The following is a 26,586-nucleotide window of genomic DNA, read 5'->3' as shown; positions in this document are numbered from 1 at the left end:
AAAGACAGAAAAGGGGAGACAGTGTAAGGGGTAACATGGTTAGTGTACCATGCATAGTTGTATGAAGTGTCCTCGTGTAGCACCATCATGTATAAAAAACAGATACAATGGAAATTACAACCCACCCTCCAGATAGAGGGAGGACTAAAGACGGAACTAACCCCTGATGGCTGATGGTTTGATCATGTAAACATCTTAGAGGGGTAAAGCCCCCTCTAAGAATGCTAAACAACCCGTTGACACACAGGCCCAGATCCTGAGAATGGTGCTTTGGCACAGCCATATCTGAATGGAATGGCAGAAGTCATAAAGCCAGCACAGCTGCTTGACAAAGATCCAGCAAAACTGAGCCACATGATGGCTGCCATGCCATCTTTGGTTTTCATCTCCACCTGTTACATACTGTCAAAGCTTGAGGGAAAATGATTGGAAATGATAACTCTGTTCTGTCATAGTTTATTAATGATGACTAAAAGATGAGCAAAAGGAAGTGAAACACATGACCAAAAACAAAAATGATATGATCTATGTTTTGGAACATCATGAATGTATCCCTGATAATTAAATTCTGTATAAATAAAGAAACACTCTGGCTGCTAGTCAGTCAGGCTGCAAGATTCTCCGTACCGCCATGGCCTGGCTCACTTCATTCTCCCATGGACTCTTTACATCCTTTGCAGGACCCATCCACCGCCAGGGAATGGCTCCCGGTAGTGCTTCCTAGAGAGGCCCTGGAAGTTCTTCGCTTCCCTACCAGCATGGCTTTTCTATTTAGCTGTTTCTGAGCCGTGCTCTTCAAGATAGATCAGTAGAAGAATGCAAGGCGTTTCCTTGAGATTTGTGAACTATTCTCGGAAATTATTATGCCTGGAGAAAGGGCTGTGGAAACTAAAACAAGTGTTTAACTAGAGACAAGGATCCTTGCAACTGGTGTCTGAAGTCAAGGCAGTCTTGAGGGACAGTCTTTCAACCTGTAGGGGTCTGACATTAACTCAGGGTGTTCTGTTAGACAACTGGAGAGGTGGCTTGGAAATGATGTCATATAAAGGTATGGGCGGGGGGGTGGGGAGACTCCCTAAGAGAAAACCTTACATTTCTGCCATGTACAAACTTAATTCACTCCTGACTCATCTACTTAAGTGCTACAGAAAGTGGATTTCAGGTGAGTTTTCTGCACAGCACTTATGATTTCAGCAACATTTGACAGACTTCTTCACACCAAATTTTGACTATAGCAAAAACCTACCCCAAGCCAAGGGTCAGATGCCAGAACTATGTCCCAAAGGCCCCAAACTGTATTAGTATTAAGAACAATAAATCAACTTTAGAAATGACTGAAAAGAATAAGTAGAGCACAGCACAGTCCTCAACATTGTATCAGGGCACTGTATAGTGTTCTAGGCTTACTTATTTGTGTGTGTTGTGTCTCTTTGTATGAGTGTGTATCCTTGAGCATTCCCAGAGGCCATGACAGGGTATCACCCACCTGTCCTCCTCTCTCACTTTCAGCTTACTTTGAGGCAGAGTCTTTTCTTGAACTTGAGACTTGTATTTTCTCATATAAAAAACCAGAAAATCCCAGTCATGCCCCTGTCTCCACCTGAATATGGGTCACAGGCTAGCTGAACAGCAAGTGTTACTCTTAGCCATTGAGCTGGGGTTGTAGGTATGCATGGGATGCCTGACTTATATGGGTGCCGGGATCTGAATTCTATGCTCAGGACTGTGTGTCAAGAGCTGCTCTTAGCCACCAAGTCATCTCTCCAGCTCAGGGCAACTTCAGTACTGCCTGAATATTTTTAGATGTATCTGCTGGGTATAATAATCTGGGTTGACATCTGTGGATTTTCAGGATTGAGACTCATCTTTCCAAGCCTTTCTGCCTTTAAAGCATTATGATGAGCAATCCAGTATATTCTAATGGGCCTGTCCTTGTAAGTGATGTGACCCCCCCTCGTCTCTCTCCTCCCCTTTCTCATTTTATTTTTTGAGAGTTTAATTTAATTACATTTTCCCCTCTCTTTCCTCCCTCCAAATACTCCCATATACTTCTCTCCACTCTTCTTCAAACTTTTGGCCTCTTTTTTCATTAATTGATATTTCTTGTATTTATATTTATATCCTAAATATAACCCATTAAACCCATATACTATTACTTGTATGTATGTTTTCAGGGCTGATCATTTGGCACTGGGCCCTTCCCTGGGGAAGACACCTCTGCTGCTCCCAGCTTTCCTCATTGCCTATAGTTCTGTGTAGTGTTGAGGGCTCATAGGCTTTTCCCAGTCCAATTTGGCATGTTTGTTGGCATCATGCTTGCTCAGCACACGTTTGAGTTGTCAAATTGGTGAGACTTCACGGGTATAGCTTCTGATGTTACCAGGGGACACAATTTCACAGCCAAATTTGTGAAACTCTGGCTCTTAAAATCTTCCTAGCCTGTTCCCTAAGCCTTGGATGTATGTTACTGGATCCTAATGGCTCCCTCGTAGGGCTGGGGGGGGAGGTGCAGCGTCAATGACACAGACACTGGTAGTCAGTTGAAGGCAAACAGCAGACTTGTTTATTCAATAACAGGGAAGGCCTTACATACACTTCTCCAGCACCCAGGCTGTGTCCCAATCTGGTAACATTGCATGGTCATCCCTCATTGGTTGGGCACAGTCAGGAACTCTAACAGTGTCTGGTGCTAGGCCTTCAGGCCGAATCCAGGTTGGCTCATAAGGAAGTATGTTATGTGCATGCCTTGGCAACTGGTTTGAGCCAATTTCCTCGACCCTATAGGCCTATTCTACTATAGATGTGGGGGTGTTTTATAGATGTATCCACTGGAACTAGGCCACAACTCTGCATCTTGATTGGCTGTGGTTTTCTGTCATAATCTCTGTCTGTGGTGGTTTAAATGTAATTGGCCCCCATAAGCTCATAGGGAGTGGTGCTATTAGGAAGTGTGGCCTTGTTAGAGGAAGTGTGCAATTGTGGGGGTGTGGTTTGAGATTTCCTATGCTCAAGCTACACTCAGTGTGGACACAAACTCCTTCTGCTACCTGTGGATCAAGATGTAGAACTCTTAGCATCTTCTCCAGCACCATGTCTGCCTGCATGCTGCCATGTCCCACCATGATGATAATGGACTAAACCTCTGAAACTGTAAGCCAGCCCAGTTAAATGTTTTCCTTATAACAGTTTCTGTGGTCATGATGTCTCTTCAAGGAAATGGAAACCATAACTAAGACACCATCTGTTGCATAGAAGCTTCCTCGAGGAGGGATGAAGACTGCACTTATCTGTAGGTATAAAGACAAATGTGCATATATTATTATTAGAGATTATGCTGATTTAGTAGACTAGTGGTTGCAGATTCTTCTCCAATAACCATGACTTCACTAGCACTGAGCTTTTAGCTAGGTTTCTGGTACCAGGCAGTTTTCCCTTTTTTGAGCAGGTGTTAAGTCTATTAGAAAACAGTTGCTTATAGACAGGGTATGTGTGCGACTACTGCATCCATAGTGTTATTGTGCCATGCTGGGCACTGATGTGGTTTAGAGGCATCATGGCTGGATAGGACTATTGGCTGATTCCCTCATAAGAAAGTTTGCATTGTGTCTGGTACCATGAAAGCTAGTCCTCGGGGAAGGGGCTATTCAGGTCAGTTCCAGCTTAAAGGTCTTTGGGCTCTGTTTCTGAAGTATATGGTGTCTTCAGCAATAGGAATTTTCCTTCTACCTCTGTAAGGTAACCAAGGGCAACAGCAATAGGCTGTATGTTTTGGGAGTCTCTTAGGCAGCCCTGGTCAAGAACTCTAAAGAAGGCTTCTCATGTCTAGTTTTGAGGATTTTATTAGGTGGTCTTTGATTCTTGGAGGGTACATCATTAGCCCAGATGAGAAAAGTTCATTAAAACTATATACATATGGCCTGTGCTGCCACCCAGGGCCCTGTTGTTGTCCAGGTCCAGGCTGCTTCTGAGGTCCATGTCTGGGTCCATGGCCTTACAGCAGCCAGGGTCTGAGTCAACATCTGTGGCTCCTGTTGCAACCAAAGGCTATGTGGTTTCCCGGGGTCTGATCAAGCACATGGGACCATGCTGGTGCTCAAGGACCATGCTGCAGTCAGCGTCATACAGATCTGAGTGGCACATGCTACTACCCAGTGCCATGGTGATGCCCAGGTCAGGATTGAGGCTGACCCCTGCACTCCAGAGACATGGCTCCACCCCTCTCCACAGGTGAGGGAGAATTGACCATGACAGCATGTCTGGTTCCACAGTCTTACTGCAGCTGAGGTCTGTGTTGATATCCATGGTTTCTGTTGCCATCAAGGGCCATGCTGATTCCCAGGGTCTGGGCTACTAGCTGGGACCATGTTGGTATCCAAGGGCCATGCTGCCAGTGGGGTGACCTTTGCTGCCACCTGGGTCCACAGTGATATCCAGACCCAGGCTGCTGCTGAGGACCATGTCTGGGTCTGATGTCCTACTGCAGCCGAGGTCTGTGTTGAAGTCTGAGACCCATGTTGCCACCAAAGGTCACACAGAACCTGGAGTTGGAGCCACAACCTATGGCCTTGCTGGTGTCCGGGGGCCATGCTGATCTATCAGCAGAGCCATTCTGATCTGAGTGGCCAGTGCTTCCACCCAGAGCCAAATGTCATCCAGGCCAAGCTACTTTGTCCATGGTCCAGCTACAGCCGAGGTCTGTGTTGATGTCTGTGTCCTGCGTCACCCCAGGGGACCATAAGAACCATGTGTGATGAAATCAGAGGGCCATGCTAAGCTGCTACCTTTTGCTGGACCTGCCTCTCAATGGACACTGCAGCAAGAGAGCTAGCTGGTCCTGACCTTCATGGAGAGCTGACCCCTGCACTCCAGAGACATGGCTCCACCCCTCTCCACAGGTGAGGGAGAATTGACCATGACAGCATGGGCATAGGGCGGCTGGCTCCATCCCCTCTCCTGTGGTGGGTGGCCCCAGTAGCCTGGACTGACCAGCTTAGCTACCACTCTGGCCCACAGCCTGGCCTTGGGTTGGCTCACCCTAACATCTACCTTATCTAGGACCTGCTGGAGCTCTTGAGGGACTGGTTCTGTAGAATAACACCCACTGGATCTCCATGACTCCAGGCAACTTCAGGATATACCAGTTTCAGTGAGGATCAGAAACCAGAGGCCTTGAACCAGATTCATTGATTCATTGAATTCATTGATTCATTGATTCAATGATTCATTGCAATGGACATTTGCTAGTAAAGCTGATTGGACAAAAGGGTACACTATGTGACTGACACACTGCTTCCTATGCCACCAGGATAAGGAAGAGGTAGGTGTTGGAGAGGCAGAAAAGAAGGAGAAGCAAAGAGGTTTTTTTTTTCTTTTGGTATATTCTTGTTTTTGTTTGTTTGTTTGCTGTTTTGTTTTGTTTTTAGTTTTCTTTTGGGAGGCACTGCAGGGGTGAGGGGAAGATATGGGGGACTGGACAATGAGCTCAATTGGGGTGCATGATGTGAAATTCCTTGTGGATTTTTCAGGTATCTATATTGATATTTTATCCAGTCCCTCCTTCTGCTGTGCCTATCTCCTCCTCCACTTCCTAAGAAGCACCCCTTTTCCCATCAGAACACTGGTGTTCTGCATTTGCCTTTACCCTCTCTGCACCTTCCCTGTATTTACTTCCCTCCCTAAGGCCCTTCTCACATTTCCATGATCAGATTCTTGTACTCTGCAATTCACTCCCCTATTGCTTCCCAAATCCCCCATCCTGGCAAGGGTCACATTTTACTTTTCTGTTTTCTTAAGTTACTACAGGTTATATACCCACATCTGAAGATTTGGAACTAGAAGCCCCAAATAAGAGAGAGCATGTGACATTTGTCTTTCTATGTCTGAGTCCCTCACTCAATATGATCTCTTCTAATTCCACACGTTTTCCTGCAAGGCTCGTGATTTCATTTTTTCTTACAACTGAATAGCATTCCACACTGTGTAGGGACCATGTTTTCATTACCCATTTGTCAGTTGCAGGACGTTTGGATTGTTTCCACATCCTAGCTATTGTGTTTACAGCAACAATGAACACGGCCGAGTATCTGTGGAGCAGGATGTCAAATGCTGCGTCATATGGTGGATTAATTTTTGAGAATTCTCCATGCTGATTTCCATAGAGGCTGTACCAGTTTGCAGTCCCACCAAGAGTGAATGAGGGTTCTCTTTTTCCTGCATCCCTTCCACTGATCCTGCCATTCTGACTTGGGTAAGATGAAATGTCAAAGATGTTTTAATCTGCATTTCCCTCATTTCTAGAGATGATCAATATTTTTTTAAATTTCTTAGTCATTTTTTTCTTCTTTTGAGAACTCTCTATTCAAGCCCCAGGCCTACTTTTCAAATAGGTAATTTGATTTTTTACTTTGATTTTAGAGTTCTTTGTATATCCTGGATACTAACTCTCTGTCAGCTATAGCTGGCAAAGATTCTTTCATTCTGTGGGTTTCCTCTGTACCCAGTGACTATTTCTTAATCAAGCTGGTGCGTTTGTTTCTGTGAAGTCCTACTTGTTGAATGTTGACCTCAGTTCTTGGGCAAATGGAGTCCTATTCAGCAAGTTCTTTCCTATACCTGTATTATATAGGGCACTGCCTATGTCTCCTTCTAGTGGTTTCAGATTTCACATTTGGGTTTTTTATTTATTTGGAATTAGATTTCATGCAAGGTGACAGACTTGGGTTTAATTTCATTCTTCTACATGTGGCCATCCAGTTTTCCCAGCACCGTTTGTTAAAAACGCTTTCTTTTTTTTTTTCCAGTGTTTGCTTTAGCATATTTGTCAAATATTAAGTGGTTGAAGTTACATGTGCTCATGTTTGGGTCTTCAATTATGTTCCATTGGTCTTTATGTCTGTTTTGTGCCATTACTTGTGGCTTTTAATACTATGGCTCTGTAATGTATCTCTGGAATTATAATACTCCAGCATTATTCTTTTTGTTCAGGATTGTTTTGGCTACCTGTGATCCTTTGTGGTTCCTTATGAATTTAAAATAGCTTTTTTCTATTTTTGTGAAAAATGAGATGGGTGTTTTGATTGGGATTGCAAGCAGTCTTTTAGTAGAATGGTCATTTTCACAAGGTATATTCTACCAATCCATCGGCATGGGATGTCTCCACATTTTCTAGTGTCTTTCTTTATCTCTTTCTTCAGAGATTTAAAATTTTTCATTGTAGAAGTTCTTCACTTTCTTGGTTAGGTTTATTCTTAGATGATTTTTTGAGGCTGTTGTGAAGGGAATGTGTCTATGATCTCCTTTTTCATATGTTTGTTGTTGATATAAAGAAAATCTACTGATTTGTCCAAAGTTCTCTTTTTAAATAGACCTTTCTATAACTTACATTTTTAATGTTTTAACTATAGTACTTTTTGGACATTTTTCTTTCTGTTCAAGTTTATTTGGTGTTCTTTGGGCTTTTGTAACTGGATGGGCATCTCTTTCTCTAGGTTTGGGAAATTTTCTTCTATGATTTTACTGGAGATAGCCTCTATGCCTTCACTATGGTTTTCTCCTTCTTTTTCTAGACCCATAATTTGTCAGAATATCCCAGAACTTTCCTGCATTCTGTTCATATATATTTTTTAGACTTCTTGTTGGCCTTTGATTGATCCAGATCTCCTCTGCCTTCTATCCCTGACTCTTTTTTTGATACAACCCATTCTTTTGGGGAAGTTTCCCACTGTGGTTTTTAATTGACATTGCATATTTCATTTCTAACAATTTCAATTTGAGTTTTCTTTAAAATTCATACTTTCTTTTCATGTCTTGGCTTGGCTTTCTTATTTCATTTATCTTTTTGTTTCTGTCTTCTTTGAGTTGTTTGACCATGGCCATAATCATTCTTTTGAATTCTTTGTCTGGAAGTTCTTTCATGTCAATTTCATTACCTTTGATTTGTATTTTTTCAGAGATGTACTATTTTGGGTTTTTTTTCGTGTTATTTTATTTCTGTGTTAGAATTTGTATATCTAGAATTTCAACAGAGATGTTTACAGTGTTTAGGAGGGGAGGGCTAATTCATAGAAGAATTGGGATGCCAATTTTCTCTGTTTGTCTAGTATTTGGGACTACAGCTTTTACCCATATCTTTTGCTTTTCAGTTATGCTCATGTTGCCTTTAGTAGTTTGATCAAGTAGCTTGGAACAAGTTTTCTGTAGCAGTGTCCTGGGTTTTAAGGCTAGATAGGGCAAGTGTGTGTGTGTGTGTGTGTGTGTGTGTGTGTGTGCCTGTAGGTCCATGTCAGGCAGCTGGCAGGGCTCTGGTAGGGGAGATCTACTAGCCATTCATGTTGGCAAGAGCCCCTTGTGGGAAGTAGGTTGAGAACTGGTGAGTCTCAAAATGTAGGAGAGGGGCTGCAAGCTGAAAAGAATCCCTTTCAGGCAGCCATGGTGTGATCTAAATGAAGAGGATCTCTAAAGGGGAGCATGGGTAGCCTACTTATACTTCTGCACCATATGGGCAGACTGGGAGGGCCCTGATTGGTGGTGTTTTGAATCTGGAGAATCCCAAAGGGACACAGAGGGGACGGGAGGTAAATTGAGCAGTCTGGCTAGCAAGACAGACCAAATCTGTGAGTTTTGGGTTGAAATGAGAGATTCTACCACAAAATATAAGATGAAGAATCATGGAGGAAGAGACTTAATGTCAGCCTATGCTCTACACACATGTGCACACGTGTGCTAATACAAAGGTACAGGTTCATACACATTTGAACATACATATATGTGTGCACCAAATACATACATACATACATACATACATACATAAATACATGCCAAAAGAAAGATTCATGGCAGAGAGGGAGAGAATAAAAAGGGACAGGAGAAGGAAGAAAAGGAAGAAGATAGCATAAGATAAGCAGATTTCTCCATCAAAAACTTACTGTAAATGTTTGGGAAGAATTTCTCTGGAAATATGAAGTATTAATGGGAATCAAGGTAAGGAAGGAAAGCTAGGGGTGGGGAGCTAAAAGGCCAATAGTCTGAGGTTAAAAAAAGAGCAAGCAGGCCTGAGTACTCTTAATAACCATTGATGAATAAAAACAATACAGGGACTTCCAGGAAGTCACACACACCCTAAAAAGAGAATAGAAGGGATGCTTATAACCCTCATCCCCAGTCAGGCTTGCACAAGTCTTTGATGTCTGCATAAGTTGTCAAATGAGTCCCATAAAAGAAACAGCTAAAGGGCTCATCCCCAGAACTTGGTGTCATCTGAGCTACTTTGCAGCTCAGTTTGGGAGATCTCAGGATGGGAGAACAGTTTAAAAGTATGACAGGAAAGACAGGTCTCCAGAGCTGGTGCCAAAAGGATCTAATTAAATCAGCATAGTTAAAGGCATTGGACATCATGTGGGTTCCACTTTGAAGGGAGGGGCTTTAGATGATAAGCCAAATTGTTACTCACTTGATTTCAAATTCCATCAGGCAAGGGGAAATTAAAGAAAAGAGAAAGTCTAAGTTAATGTTGCCATGATATTAAGCCACTCATCAAAAAGTTAGAACACAGCTGAGGAAGGGTGCTTCTCTAGGGCACAGAGATCTTTGTTAGTGAGTTTTGACTTATAGCTTTGACTTCTGACAAAGTGCTTTATTCATGTTCAATCCAATTCATGTCAGCTGTGTGAAGAAGTCAAGCTATAGTTTTGACACTGATAAAGGGATGAGAATCGCAGTGATGATGATAAAGATAGATGATGGTGATGATGATGAAGATAGAAGATAGTGATGATGATGAAGAAGATAGATGACAGTGATGATGATGATGATGATGGTGATAATGAAGAAGATAGATGATAGTGATGATGATGATGATGATGATGATGATGATGATGATGTAATGGTGGTAGTAATTGGTGGTGGTGGTGGTGGTGGTGGTGGTGGTGGTGGTGGTGGTGGTAAAACCAACTCTGGGAACACTAAGAATGGATTTTATACCTGGATTTTCTATTTCTTGCTTTGTGATATTTCAAAAGTAGTTCAATTTCATCTGTGCTGGAGAATGATAATAGTCCCTACCTACTATGGCTTGAATGTATGCATGTTCCCAAATGCAGAGGTTGAAAGCCTACTCCCACACTCAAAGTGATAGATTTAAAAGATGGGGCTTGTGAGGAGTGAGTAGTATGACTCCATTACCTCATGAGGATGCAGCCCCCCCTCCTTGTAAGAGGATACTGTTTCAGGACCGTAGAGGTGGCTCAGCTGTTGGCAGCTCACACCGCTCTTGCAGAAGACCAGAGTTCAAGTGCCAGCATCTGGATCAGGCAATAACCTGTAACTCTCATTCCAGGGTATTTGGTGCCCTTTTTTTGGCCTATAAGAGCACCTACACATCTTTGGTATTCACACATACATAACACATAAATAAGAATAACAAAGATATATCTTGAGAGAGAGAGAAAGAAAGAGAGAACATGTAGTTCCCTCTTCTATGCCAGATCAGCAATACAGACGAGAGCTTTTGCCAGGACTCAACCACACCAGTGCCTTGCTGGAGCTCCCAATCTCCAGAACCTAAAGAAATGAGTTTCCATTGTTTTATAATTCACACTGGAAACTCAGTGCACAAAGCAAGGTGATGCATACACAGTTCAATCAATGTTATCTGTCACTATTGTAGGTATTATCATGATATTAAGGATCATAAAGTTTGCCTATAATTTTTGCTATTGCCAAGATTTGATTTGAAATTATACAGAGTCCTTTTTATTTTCCTGTTGCAATTTTATTTTTAATTGGTTTCAAGGAAATGCCAGTGTGTGAGGGGAAAGTACACATCTTGATAACTGTCACTTACCTCTAAGGATCTAGAGGTGGGATGTATTTTGAGGCAAGGGGTGACAGGGTAATAGGCAGCTTGCTTGCTCACTCCAACATTTCCCAGTTTCAAAATATTAAGTTCTTCTAATGTCATCCTAGACCTACCTGCCAATCAGTCACTCTAATTCTTGTCACAGAGCCAGGACAGACTCAATACTAGAGGTCTCTTAATACCTGGAGCAAAGGCCAACCTCCCAATGACTGACCCACCATAGGCTGAGGAACAGGGCACAGTCACACAAGTTCTGACTTATAAGTTTTAGGATATGGGGTACTTCCTTCTTTCTCACAGTTGGTACTATACAAGAGGAAGACCAGGAGACTCCTACAGTAAGCTGTGTGTAGTATTTGCTCCACCAATGACCTTGGGCTATATGGCCCAAAGGAGGCAGTGCTTCCTGCCATTGTATATGGCCTCTTATAAGGAGTTGGAGAAGGGTCACATGCCCCTTCTCTCTGCTCCTGCTTGTGAGGTAGATTCACTCTCAGTCAGATGAGAGGACAATTTCTGCTGTCTACTCCATTCTGTAATCATGAATGTATTTCCTCAATTTATGTCTTAATAAATTCTGTTACCCATTTAATAGACTCGTGTGGATTGATCATAATAAGTGGTGCCCAACACGGGGCCCGGACCCACAACCCCGAGATTAAGAGTCCCATGCCTTACTAACTTAGCTAGCCCGGCTTTACAAGGTAGCAATGAAGAGTTAAATGAAAAGATTCTTTCTCTGGAATCTGCTACCCAAGATTTACAAGGTAGTAATAAAGACTTAAATAAAAGGATCCTTTATTTGGAATCTGTTAACTTACTACAAGAACTTCAGTCCATTAATAATAAATGTACAACCAGATTTGATTCTATTGATAATAAATATGAATACTTAATGGATAAAACAATAATTCTCCAGAGTAATGTTGCCACTATTCAGATACTTTATAAGGAAGAAAGATTACCATTAACTGATAAACTAAGGGATATGGAATCATGTGTTTCAGAAGAACATAAAAGGTTGCATGATTCCATGAAATCTCTGGAATTCCTTACAACAGAGGAGATTCACTCACTGCAAGCAACCCTAGGTGCTTGGTTGCAAGCTCTGGAAGAATCTCTCAGTAAAGATGACAAGGAACCTAATAGAAAAAAGGGCAAAGCCATACAAGTCATAACTTCTCCAGATGACTCTCATACAATGGCTTATCCTGCCATCATTCATGAGAGGCCAGCAGATGATAGATATCCTGAGTCATATGTAGAAGATATGTTGCAACCTATTCCTATGAGAGATTTTTTAAAACATTATGGAAGTGGTATACCTATGTATACACTAAACATATGTAAAACAGATGTTAAATATATGGTCTTCCACAAATAGAATCATACAAGATGATTGGAATCAGTTAATCTCACCTGTTCTAGAATATATCCAGCAGTTACAATGGAAAAGCTGGTTGAGAGAGGAAGTGAGAGTCGTAGAACAACAGGGTAAGACCAGAGGTTTTGAGATCTCCCAAGATAAATTCTTGGTGAGGGACATTTCACGTATAGAAATGTACAAGCCACTTATGATGAGCATACAATATCCCTATGCTGTACAACAACTTTAAATGCTTGGGAAAAAATTCCAGAACCTGGTAAACCAACTGAGCTATACACAAAAATTTTCCAGGGAGAACAAGAACATTTTACTGATTTTTTTATAAAGGCTGACCACAGTTATAAAAAAGATAGTGTCAGACAAAGAACTAAGACAAGTATTAACCGAGTCCTTGGCATTTAACAATGCTAATGCAGAATGCAAAAGAATACTTACACCATTAAAGGTCAGGTCATCACCTCTGGATATAATATACCTCAATATAAAACAGTCTTGAGTCTCTTAACTATGGTAATGAGACTTGGATAAGAGAGGCAATTTCCAGAGGTGGAATGAGATCTCGAGGTACCAAATGTTTTAACTGTGGTACATATGAGTACAAACTGTACACAGTGTGCACCTAGAGTAATAATCCTTCTAGAAATAACCCAAACAGGAGACCTCAACCTTCTGGACAATGCAGAAGATGTGGCAAAGGCTGGCATTGTACCAATGAATGTAGATCAACAATGGATATAAGAGGCAACCCTTTACTGGCAGGAAACACCTCAGGGGGCCTTTCACGGGCCCCCAAACTGAACATGGTTGAAACATTTCCAGCCACTGTGGAGGAAATTCCTCTCCATGACAATTAAATAACCCAGTGTCTAATGTAAAAAAAAAAAAATGATACTGCACTGGATGATAGAACATCTCTGACAGATGGATCAAAAATTTCATAAAACAAATATTTTGGCAGACTTCCACAAATGAACAAAAACCAAAGCTTAGACCTCGAATTAATGGCATTGTTCTAGAAGGCCTGGTAGACACAGGTGTGGATGTGATTATAATTATACAAAAATCATGACAACCGAATTGGCCTCTTCAAGAGGTAAGTGTCCAATTTCTAGGGATTGTAACTTTATCAAAGGTAAAACAAAGTTTGAGATGGGTTGAATGCACAGGGTCAGAAGGACTGACAGGAAGGCTGAGGCCATATGTGGCAAATGTGGTGGTGAATCTTTGGGGCCAAAATCTATTACAGCCGTGGAATACTCAGATTGAAATTCATACAATCTCAGAAAGGGAATATAGACCATTGCATGTTTCTATGAATAATATTATAACATACTATAAAAAACAGCCACCAACAATTCAGGCTGTACATAAACAAAGCACAACTGCTGTTGAACTCTCACAAGTACCAACATCCCTACCTTTAAAATGGCTAACTGATAAGTCTGTCTGGGTTGGACAGTGGCCTTTGACAAAAAAGAAACTACAAGCTTTAGAACAGCTGGTTGAAGAGCAGTTAAATGCTCAACACATTGAAGAATATACCAGCCCTTGGAATTCTCCTGATTTGTTATTAGAAAAAAGTCTGGTAATTGGAGAATGCTAACAGATATGAGAGTTATTAATAAAGTAATTCAGCCTATGCGCTCCCTACAGAAAGGGATGTCCTTGCCCTCTCTGCTACCCAAAGAATGGCCTATTATACTTATCAACTTAAAAGACTGTTTCTTTACCATATCTCTACAAGAAGAGGAAAGAAAAAATTGCCTTCACAGTACCTAATTAAAATAATTCCCAGCCAGTCAAGAGATATCGATGGAAGGTCCTCCCACAAGGAATGTTAAATAGCCCTACCCTGTGACAAGATTTTGGGCAAAAACCATTGGAAATAATTTGTGAAAAATTTCCACAATCTATCATCTACCATTATATGGATGATATCTTATTAGCTGATCCAAAGTTAGGTACCTTAGAAAATATGTTTGAAGAAGTAAATAAAGTTTTGCCTTGCTGAAGACTACAAATTACTCCTGAAAAAAATACAAAGAGGAGATTTTATTAATTGCTTACGATACAAGAGAGAGCTATAAAAAAAATTAGACCCCAAAAGATACAACTCAGGAGAGATCGATTGTAGACTTTTAATGATTTTCAAAAATTGTTAGGAAGCATTTCCAACTTCCGTGCTATCACTGGAATATCTAAAAATGAACTAGTAAATTTTGCTGATACCCTAAAATGGGACAAGGACTTAAATAGTCCAAGAGAATTATCAACCGAAGCTGGAAAGGAATTGGCACTAGTAGAAAAGAAAATACAAGAAGTGCATGTGGATCATGTGAATCCAGAACTTAAGTGTATTGTGATCACAATCCCCTCCAGACACTCCCCCACAAGGATTTTGATGCAGAGGGAAGATATTACATAGGAGTGGATATTTCTATGTGGAAAAGATCTCTGATTTGTTTCTAAAAGGAAAATTAAGACTTTGCCAGTTGACAGGAATGGACCAAGCAGAAATTGAAGTATCTTTAACTAATGATGAAATTTCCTTATTATGGAAAGATAATGAATACTGGCAAAGAGCCTGCAGTAACTTTTTGGGAGAAATTAACAACTGTTATCCCAAAAGCAGGAGAATAGAATTCATAAAGAAAACTGAATGGGTCCTTCCTCACACTGTACAGCAAAAACCAATCTCTGGGGTCCCCACATTCTATATTGTTACAAATAAATGAAGAAAGGCAAGGTATAAATTAGGAGACTTAAGTAAAGTATTTAGAAGCCCATATAATTCTCTACAAAAGGCAGAACTGTATGCCATTCTTATGGTACTAATGGACTTCATGGAAACTCTCAATATAGTTACTGATCCTCAATATGTAGAGAGAGTTGTTTTACATATTAAAACTGCTGAATTTATTCCTGATAATACAGAATTAACTTCATTATTCATACAATTACAGGAAATCATCAGAAATAGGGAACATCCTATATATATATATATATGGCACACATCAGATCCCATACATGATGAAATTGATCAGTTATTAATAGGTAACATGCTAGGAGCCTCAGAATTTCATAATAAACACCTTGTAAATAGTAAGGGTTTGAAGAAGGATTTTGCCATCATTTGACAACAAGCCAAGAAAATTGTAAGAAAATGTCCTGCTTGTTCCTTCTATAACCAAACTCCATTACCCCCAGGAAGCAATCCAAAAGGTATACAAAGAAATGAAATTTGGCAGATGGATGTGTTTCACGTTGCAGAATTTGGAAGATTAAAATATGTACACCATACCATTGACAACTATTCAGAATTTCAATGGGCAATTGCTATGAAGTCTGAAAAGGCTGACTCTGTGATTACACACCTATTAGAAGTTATAGCTATCATGGGAATACCTGTACAAATTAAGACTGACAATTTCCCAGCATAGGTCTCAAATAAAATGAGATGGTTTTTTGCTTATTACAATTATAAAGCATGTTACAGGTATACCACACAATTCCACAGGCCAAGCAGTCATAGAAAGATCCAATCAAACTTTAAAGGATACACTAAATAAACAGCAACAGGTAAGAATGACTCCATGATTGAAATAAGAATGAAATAGACTGCATAATGCTTTATTAACCTTGAATTTTCTCAATCCTGATGAGAAAGGAACAACAGCTGAGAAGAGACATTGGATGACAGACAAAACTTCTGAGCTAAAACAACCGGTTTATTTCAAAGATGTGTTGACCTCAGAATGGAAACCAGGATACGTCCTACATTGGGGAAGTGGTTTTGTTTTTGTTTCTGCAGGAGGAAAAAAGCTATGGATACAAACAAAATTAATAAAATTTGATTCAAACAGGAGAAACCCCTTGATGAGGAGTAGTAAAAGCTCATCCACCAATGTAACATCTCTACAAGTTGTTAGAAAAATTTAGCAAACAAGGGTTGGGGCAGGGTTCTGTTTTCTATCTTTACAGGATAATAGGAATACCCATCTTCAAGAAATCATAAGGCCTTGGGCACCCAGAAGTTTACAGCAGAAGCGAAGAATTTATTGGTACCAATATACTCTACAGGGTAATATCTCACTGCCTAATATCAATATCTCTTTAACTGTAGAATAGTTGTGGTCTTGGTTCAATTATAAATCAAGCTGGCTTTGGAGTTGAAATGTGGCTCTCTCATTCTCTAAACCCAAATATGTTGTTAAAAGAAAAAATTAAGAGATTCTGTCTTATATCAGAAGAGCTAACTAGTGTGAAACAGAAGAAAAACAATAATCTAAGGACCATTGTTATCAAGATTGTATTTCCCTCCATGCTTATTCTTGATTTCTCAGAATCCTTCCTCACATGTCATGTCATCTTTAAATCCAAACTTTCCATTTTGATATTAATAACGTTCAAGTTTTCCACAGTGAAAATAAGTCTTCCCAATAGCAATCTCTGACATCTCCAGAAGGAAGATGGGGCCCCACAACAATGACTCTACTCAATCCAGAAAGGTGCCATGGTACCTAATAACATTACTCAATGATCAGCTTTGCATTGAAAACTCTTCAGGACAGTTCCAATGGATGAGATATTCCATCATACTACACTTCTAGCCAGAATCTCAGAAAAATCTAATCCATTACTGAGACTGGCTTCAGACTCTACCACTAGCCCTATTGAGACCTAAAAAATCTAAGCTTTCTTACAGGACCCCACAGAGATACCATCACCCCCTAGACAGCAGGAAGTAATTCTAAGAAAAGGATGCTCCTCTCCCAAATGTTTCATTTTTCTCAGGGATATGGATGGATGGTTGTAGGGTTGAGAGTGGAACAATAAAATTTAGACTCAGTATTCTCCTTTAGAAAAGAAAAAGGAGAATGGATAAGTATAGGATATTAAGGTAGATTATTGTATTTGCTAGTAAACTACTTCTGTAAAATATCAGCCTTAGATAATTTGCACTGATATGGATTCTTGTATATTGATACAAATGTAAACTATTCTTATATTCCTATTTAAGATAATTTGTATATTGATACAAATACAAAACTGTATTTGTTTTATTGCACACATATTTCTACACCTGTTAGTTTTTTTATATTGATAGAAATGTAATATTATATTTGTCATACTGTACATACGTTCTACCTCTGTTTAGAATATTTTGTATATTGATACATATTTAGGATTATTGTCATATTGCATATTCCACTATACATTCCTACCTCTGTTTAAGCTATTTTGTGTATTGTCACAATTTTGAGGTCATTGTCCTTATACTGTACATCTGCTTTGTTAATGTGACGCCATAGTCCTTAAGTTATTTAAGTAGAGAAGACTTATTGAGCTATAGTCACCCATGCTTGTCATCTCTATAGTTATGTTAATTAGGTTCTCCAGATTTACAGAAACATATGTCAGATGGACAGGCAATCTTCAAACACTTCATAGACCTAGAGAATATGGCATTTAAATGTTTTGATAACTTAGAATTCTGTTGACATGAGACAGAATTGCTCCTGGCAGTACTGATCTGATCCTGAGAGAATGTTGGGCTTCTAAGACATTTATGTTTGGAAGTTTATCTTCTTCCTGGCACATAATGGCCTGCTGGGCAAAGAACTGCCCTTGCCTCAACTGCTGACAGTATGAATGATGTCCTTTCTGGATGAGCGGGACACATGAAAAAGCAACTACTGAACCTTGCCAATACAGGGTAAGATAGTCTTTCAAAATTCCTGCTTCAGAAAATGGTCTATTAGATACTCTAGACCTGTAGCCAATTTGTATGCACCAACAATGCTAAGAAACCTTAGGTGACTGTCCAGGCTGCCAGCTGTCTCTGTCTACTCTCACAAGATTCCTGAAAGCTGCTAGCATCCATCTCCTGTTTTCTCGGGTACTATTATGTTCCTTCCCAGGTCTTTGATGGAGTTGAAGATTAGATAGTTACAGTTATAATCTTCTCATAGCTTAACTAGAACATGTTAGTACTAGAGTCAGAATCTTCAAGATAGGACAGCTATTGGAGTAATCTCGGTAAATTGCCATTTACCTACATCATGAACATTTAGCATATCTTTCTTGTTTAATGTTATTCTTGTTGGTTATAGTTTCATTTTTGTTTAAGTTATCATCCTTTGTTTTTTCAGGACAATACTTGATAATCATTCTTATTGTATATAGTTTACATTAAGATTAGAACCTTTTCTTATTTAGACAAAAGGGGGAAATATAGTGGTATTTGCTCCACCCATGACCTTGGACTATACAGCCCAAAGGAGGTGGTGCTTCCTGCCATTGTACATGACCTCTTATAAGGAGTTGGAGAAGGGTCACACACACCTTCTCCTTGCTCCTGCCTGCGAGGTGGATTTGCTCCCAGTCAGATCAGAGAATGAATTCTGATGTCTACTCTGTTCTGTAATCATGAGTGTATTTCCCCAATTTATATCTTAATAAATTCTGTTACACGTGGAATGATCGTAATAGCTGTGTTTTTTTAAATGTGTTACAGCTACGGCATAATGGCAGTTATTGCTTTCCAGAAATGAGAATCTAGCATTGCCAGAGGTACCAGATGGAAACCACCTGACTTTTTTTTTCCAGTGTAAGATCTCCCTGTTTACAGATGTTGGAAACTAAAAACAAACAAACAAACAAACAAACAAAACCACCTCTGTGGGCCAGACCCCTTAGTATCCCAAGTGAGGGCTGTTGGTCAGCAGCCTCCTATTCCTGACTTTAAACAAGCCCTCTACTCCAAGGCCTTCACAGGCCTCCGCCTACACACCATTTCTTTCTCTTACCTCTTTACAAGTCTAGTTTATACTTCTTAAGGATCCAATGTTCCTGATCAATGATCCTGAGGCTGTGGAGTCTAGGATGGGAGATGAGGAACACAATAAGCATTGTTTTGAGGTTTTCAGTGGTGTTTTGCACCCTGCAATAGGCAGCAAATTACATTTTCTTGTGGCTCTGTGTTCCCATTAGGAATTTTTCATTTCTCTGAATCCCTTCACATGTGGTGAGTCTCTCCGTACCTGTTACATCATCAAGGTATGAGGAGTTTAAGGTGCCTACTCTTACCCGGCTGATCAATAATTAAGACAAGGACTTTACTACGGCTACTTCCATGCACACACACACACCAAGACAGGGACTTCTACTGTACTTATTTTCTTGCTCATGGACAGAAGTAGTATTCAACCCCTGCTGCAGAAGGGTTTCATGGATCATTGTAGTCTAACAGATGGAGAGAAGTAGGAGAGGTAACCTGGTGGGACACCCCAAAGCCACACAATCCTGAATACTGTTAGAGATGACAGCACTCAGCTGAACATCCCTCTTCCACTCTGAACTCTTTTTCCATCTTTTATTTCTTTAACTGATTGATAAAAAGACTCACCAAGCCTAGCTGGTATCTATATAACATGCTCCTGGTGTGTTTGCCTCATTATGGAAGATCCCAGTGTTCTATCCTGGAACCGCTAGCTGCTGTCTATAGCCACTTCTTTATTTGTTCATTTTCAGGTCCTTAAACTCCATTGTCACCAGCCTTGACATCTCTCCTGATTTGAGACACATAGCTGTTTACTCACCATCTGTCCTTGATGCCTAATAGGCACTTAAACATGAGCAGGTTGGGCCTGAAGAGATGGCTCAGTAGTTAAGAGTATCTGTTACTCTTGTACCACATGTAATTCTACTACAAGTGAACCAATGACCTCCTCTAGCTTCTGTGGGCATCAGGAATGCATGTGGTAAACATACATGCATGCAGGCAAAACAGTCACACATAAACAATAATAAAAATGTATCTAAAAATTTAAAAGCCATGAACAGGAGTAAAGCTGAGTTTTGGGTTATGTACCTTCAGACTTGTCCCTCTAGTCTCAGTAAATGTCCACACCATGTTCTACTTCTCAGACCATCATTGAAGCTTCCTTTGGCTCCTCTCTCTCTTTCCTATCCTGTCTCAAATCTGTAAGAATTTGGCTCCTCCTTTAATAATACATCCAAAACCCAACCTTTTCTAAACCTTTAGTCTACACTATCATGATCTGTCACCTGAATTCACGAGTAACAGCCTCTATGCTGGCCTCTCAGATTCCGCCTTTGCCCTTCACAGTCAATAACCATACAACAGTCAGAGAGTCAGGGCATCCTCGAACTCTATCCAACCTTCCTATGGCCCCTACTTCGTTTACCAAAAGAACCAAACCCATCAGTATCCTGTATCTGCCCTTCTCACCCTTATATCTCTACTGAATTCCTTATTATACTTATTTTGGTTCCTTTACACTTAATCAGTGGGGATTTTTTTTTTGTTGCTGTTTTTGTTTTTCAAAATGCACACTTCACCAAATAATCCCATACAAGCTTCCAAAGTTCACTCAGATGTTACCTTCACAGTAAGATATTCTTTTCAGAGTTCAATGTTAGCAGTTGTGACCTACTCACCTCATCTTCATGTAGTATGAATCTTAGAGAGTTTTATTAATAAAATCAAACCCGGGGCCAGTTATTGGGGTGAAATGCTGGATGGTCAGACTCCAGCTACATCTTCCTTCCTCACCTTCTGTCCTTTCTAGTTCCTTTACTTGCTTTATTTTTCTCTATAGTGTTTATCACTATCTAACATCCAATAAGATTTAGTTAACTTTCCTTGATTTAGAGCTATCTTGCTTTTCTCACTAGGTCCTAGAAAACAAAGATTTGTTCTTTGATACTTTTTTTCTATTTTGTAATCACTAGCACCTAAAACAATGACAGGCGTAGTAAGTACTTAGTAAATATGTGCTGGATGAATGAATTAAGAAGTAACAGGATATGAAGTAAGAAGATCCAAAAGATGGGGGTTGGAGAGATGCTCAATGGTTAAGAGCTCTTTCTATACTTTCAGAGGATCTGAGTTGGGTTCCCAGCACCCACATCAGAAGGCTAACAACAGTTTTTAACTCCAGAGGGGTTTAATTACCTCTGTTGACTTCCACAGGCAACTGTATTCAAATGTCTACATTCACACACACACACACACACACACACACACACACACACACACACACACACACAGAGAGAGAGACAGAGAGAGAGAGAGAGAGAGAGAGAGAGAGAGAGAGAGAGAGAGAGAGAGTTAAAAATAAAATGAAATCCTTAAAAGCAGTATTCACAAGGTTAGCTCTCCTTAAAGATCTATTGTGGAGATCTATCTCCCATCAGAATAAATACATTTCTGCTTCACCAAATTAAAGTCAAATAAAAATTATGTAAGACAAGAAAAAGTATGTCTGCAATGAAAAAATGTATGGAGCATTTTTTTGCCAGTATACTGATAGAAGAATGGTAAGGGACACAAACAATCAGTTCACAGGCAGGAGAGGTGGCAAATCACTGAAGAGATGCTAACAAAGACAGCTAGACAATATTTTCACCCAACAAGCTAGAGCAGCATTAAGAAATGCATCGAACACATTAATGAGGCCACTGGGGAATAAAAAAAAAGGTGGGGGCAAATCGAGGTAGTCCTGGGGAGGCAAGTCTGCCATCACTGTGCAAAGGACAGCATACACATCCTGCAACCCAGTAGGAGTTTATCTTTTTCCCTCCAGAGATGCATCAAGATATATGGAGATATATGTACAAGGAGGTTTATGGCAACATCAATCATAAAAGCCAATGACTACCAACAACCCAAGTCTCTTTCAGTAGAAGATTGTTTAATTTCTACTGTACCATTTTACAGGTAACGGTATATACCTACTTGAGGGGGTTGTGAAAAATGCAAGCTGTAGAGCGTGCATTTCCTTTATCTCCCTTGTTAAAAGTGAGGTGGGTGGCATAGGTATATATTCATATCCTAGATTATGCGTGCACTAAAAGAAATAGTTTGAAAAACACTCAAAGAACTATTAACAAATATCTATCCTGAAATGGGAAATTTGAAGTGGAAGAGGGGCACATACATGTGTAATTCCATATATGAAAATTCACATACATGCCTATACACTACATACATCTATACATGCATGTATGTGTGTGTTTGCGCATGTGTAAATCTTCTAATACAAATATTTGTTTTAAAAATATCATCCCGCACATAAATAAACACTGGGTATTGGAAGACACCTTGAGACCCATAGGAGTCACAGGCTCCCAATCTCTCCACTTCAGTGCATATTTGTGTTCCCTTTTACTGCCATAGCCTTACCCACCCAGGACCTACTGCAAACCCTTCCTATCTGCCAGTCACAAAGACAATTGCATTTAATGGCCTGTTCCCCTCTCCCCCAGCTTGGTCCTCAGCATAAGCTTTAGGAAAAAGAACAGCCATGTGGACCTTTTGTCCCTGTTTTAGAATGCAGTTCAAAAGCCCTGCAATGATCTAGAAAAGAGAAAAGAAAGGCTGAGTGGAAATTGTAGGCCCAGGATGCTTTGCATAAAAATTACTAAATTGCACATATTAGGATAAAGGAAGAAACCATATATGTCAACCATAAGTATTCATCCTTCTCATTTTAGGGCTGAAAACCAAATCCAAGCTTACATGTTAAAATAAGCATCTTATTGAACTTTACTGATATCGATACTCATGAAGATAATGAGCTTGAGAATGCCTTGTGTTTTATCCTAACTTATCATGGGAAAGTGAGTTTTATATCCATGTTCAGTAACAAAGTTTAACCCTCATAGGCTCTGGGGAAGTGGTTAGGATGGGAAGTGGGAGAAAGGCAAAAGTCATCAAATACAAGAAATTGGTCAATGTTGACTGTCAACTCGATTAGATTTAAAAGCACCTAGGAGATTAATGAAGATATCTTTGGGGGTGTCTGTGAGGGAGCTTCCAGAGATGGCAGGATCCTGAGGGCTCTGACCTGATGAGTCCTTGGTGGATTTATAATGTCCTTGAATTATTGGGATGTGGTGAAAGGGGGGAGGTGGGGTCCACTAGAAGAGGTAGGTCACTCTGGGAAAAAGAGATGTCCTTGGAATGTATCTTGCCCTGGGTACTTCTTATACCCCGTTTTTCTCTGCTTTCTGGCCACTATGATGTGAGTAGCTCTGCTCTGCCACACCCTCCCCACCATGAAGGTCTGATACCTCTGGAACCATGAATAAGAGTAAACACCTTCTCCCCAAAGTTATTAGGCATTTGGTCACAGCTGCACAAAAGTAATTAGTACAGGAAGTAACAGTGACTGGGAACAGCAAAGGAGGTGGCTTGAGATTTGGAGTCACACAAATAGCAGGTCCATTTCCTGTTCCCAAATGATCGATGAGGGTATAGTGTCCTTCATAAAGTTTCTAAATCTGCCAGGGCCGGCGCTGCTCATCTTGTGATCACGGATGCTGTTCCTGTTGCTGTTCTAAACCCCAAACTCTCAACCTAGGTCACTGTCATTGGCCTTCTCTTGCTTCCTCCTGAAGTGCCAACCCCTGACACCCTACCAGGTTCGCCATTTTCAACCAGCTTCCCTGACAGCACAATTGCCATCTTGGCTGTCTCAGTCACACCAAGCTCAGGGTTGGGCAGATGGCTCAGCGGTTAATGTACTTGTGCTTGACATACATGCAGCCGAATAAGAACCAGAGATCAGACTCTCAGAACCCACATCAGTCCTAGGTGGATGTGGTAGCTTACATGCAATTCTGGCACTCAAAATGTGGGACAGGGGATCCCCAGCACAAGATGGCTGGCTAGACTACCCACATCAGTGAAGTCTGTCCAGTTGAAAGACCTTGATTCAATAAATAAGGCCTCCATACCATCCACACACAGGCACACACATGCATGTGCACATACATGTGTAATTCCATATATGAAAATTCACATACATGCCTATACACTACATACATCTATACATGCATGTATGTGTGTATTTGCGCATGTGTACACACATACACACAAGTACTTTCAGTTCACTATGGGCACTAGTCATATTTCAACTGCTCAATGGTTCCATGTGACTAGTGACAATCATAATGGACAATACACATAAGGATGCTCCTGTGACCACAGCAAGCACTATTGGATAGGCTGGAATGAATGATTCCAGTGCCCTGTAGTTTTCTGAGATCGGAGACCTCATTGAAGGCACTGCCAACAGCAGCCAGATATGCCTGGGATGTCATCTATCTCAATGTTCCAATTCCCTGAAAATCCATTAACACAAAGAAAGGCACTAATAACAACTCATGAGGACCCCATGTCTTGTGTCTCATCGAATTGGATAGTTTGAGATGTCACATAGTCTAACATGTCCTACGTGAGGCCTATGCTTGTCCAGCTTCTAAAATACATTTTCCTATCCTTCAATAAGAGGTACAAAAACACGGGACTCTTCAAAGGGATAGCTATGTGCTTGAAATGTTGTCTTTGCAATTTTTTCAATAAATGAAGCAATAATAAAAAGTCCTAACAGTAGAGTGGAGAGGTTACCAGGCTGTGAGAAGAAGATGGTGAGGCAGAGAATTATACTGCAGGGCCCTAGGGAGGCAGCCACGTCTGTTTTGCTCCTGATGCAGGATGTTTCCTGAGACACTGCTTGAAAAGCGGTGGTACATCTAAGCTGCCAGCAGAAGTACTGCTTAATTAGCAGCTACCATTTCCCCAGGCTCTGAGTCATGGTCTGTTCCCCAAATATCATCCAGCTGAGCTTATTACAACCCAAATCAGGCTCCACCCCTCCAGTTTCTCCCATCACATGTAAAATACAATCTAGACCAAGAAGGGCACTGATACTACTTCTCTGCCATGACATCCTTTCACTCACCTGTCACCCACTGTGCTCCATATCCTGCTCTCTTCCAGGTCTTCGGCATGTCCAGTTCGCTTCCTCCCGAGGCAGTCTAACAGCTCTTGCCTCCACTTTGCTTCTTTCTGGGCCACTGCATGGACAGGTCCTTCCTGTCACGCAGCTATTCGCTCTAACCCTTCTGTAAGGTTTTTGACACTGAATTAAAACAAGACCTTCTTCCCAGGCCATGATTAGTCTTATATCTCCTGTGCGTCTTCCCTATAGCCCTCATTACTCCTGGAATTATCTCCTAACTCTGCCCAGGTTCCCTGGCAAGAGAGCCTGGGGATTCTTGCGCAGTGACTGACTCCCTGAGGCACTTGTCTCAGACAAAGCTTGCAAGGGACTGAGGGAAGTGAACCAGGGCACGAAAGAAGATGAGCAGAGATGGATTCTGATGTTGTCTGGGCCTCTCCTTCCCTTTGGGACCCCCACAGCAGAAAACGTTTCTCTGAGTCAGCTTGCCTTTGCAAGAGAGATGATCTCTTGTCCCACACAGCCATCAGTTAATGACTGATTGCTGCCCTGGGGAAAAGGACAAAAAGTTTTAGGCAGCCCTAATTGTGTGACACCAGGCTTCTGCATAAAGATGGAGGTGTGAGTGGTTGGGCGGTGCCAACTAGGGAATGGGCACACCAAGGGGCCCTGGAAAGAATCTTCTCAGCTTGCCACATGCTTATTTACTAATCTGTGTTCATCAACCCTGCTAGATTTTACACTTCATGAAGGTAAGGATTTTGCTTGCCTCATTGACTGTGTTTTGTCCCTTAACATACAGTAAGCACTGGTAAGCACAAGTAAATACTGGTTGAAGAAAGATACAATGGGTTAATTCACATGCTAACATACTTTTGCTTATTCCATCAGATAATCTTTACAGCCATCCTGGGAGGCAGGACTTTGAAGCCTGAGTCTGTTCCAGACTTAGATCCAAATATGTCTGAGAGCCAATTAGTCCAATAGGTTGGATAAAAATAAACCACAAAGTCAATTTTTTTGCAGCTTTTAACTGGAGCCTCTCTCCAAATCCCCATGACTTCTGCCATGCACATCAGCATTTTCTTTTGTATTTCAAAATATTTATTCCCCAAGCCTCAGGCCATGAGACCAAGAACCATGGAGAATAAACATAGGGTTGTGTTCTTCCATGTTCATTGTTCTTTGTTACCACGTGTGTTAAGATATGTTTTTAAACAAACAGTAGTGGACAGCAATGTAGCATATCCGGGGCGGGGGTGGGGTATAGTTGCCTAGGTGATGCATTAGGGGGCATTAATATTACATAAGGTTACATTTTAATATTAAATATTAATATTTCTGTGGCTTATTTCTGTAATCCTAGCTCCAATGCCTTAGTTAGAGTTTCTATTGCTGTGATAAAATGCCATGAACAAAAATGATTTGGGGAGAAAAGAGTTTATTTCTGCTTACAATTCTCAGGTCACACTCACTAAGAAAAGTCAGGGAAAAAAACTCAAGGCAGGAGCCTGTAGGCAGAAACTGAAGCAGAGGTGATAGAGGCATGCTGATTACTGAATTGTTCCTCA

The 26,586-nt window shown here is 40.7% G+C and overlaps 1 long non-coding RNA gene across 4 annotated transcripts in view; it reads right to left on the bottom strand.

The window, feature by feature from the left end:
* Window positions 1–2,998: 2,998 nt before the first annotated feature.
* Window positions 2,999–26,586, bottom strand: part of LOC131916603 (uncharacterized) — a 246,801-nt gene continuing 223,213 nt past the window's right edge. For 2 of the 4 annotated variants that reach the window (XR_009380567.1, XR_009380570.1), the window contains 2 exons: window positions 19,052–19,122; window positions 2,999–3,287 (listed from right to left, as the gene is read on the bottom strand). This is a non-coding gene — a long non-coding RNA (uncharacterized LOC131916603). Of the gene's footprint in view, window positions 3,288–16,276; window positions 17,099–19,051; window positions 19,123–26,586 lie in introns of those variants that run through there. The other 2 variants (XR_009380566.1, XR_009380569.1) reach the window with 1 other exon arrangement.

Source organism: Peromyscus eremicus, chromosome 8a (genome assembly GCF_949786415.1).
Source record: "Peromyscus eremicus chromosome 8a, PerEre_H2_v1, whole genome shotgun sequence".
In the NCBI taxonomy this organism is placed as follows: domain Eukaryota; kingdom Metazoa; phylum Chordata; class Mammalia; order Rodentia; family Cricetidae; genus Peromyscus; species Peromyscus eremicus.
The sequence above is the reverse complement of the archived record's forward strand: the minus strand, read 5'-3'. Positions and strand labels throughout refer to the sequence as shown.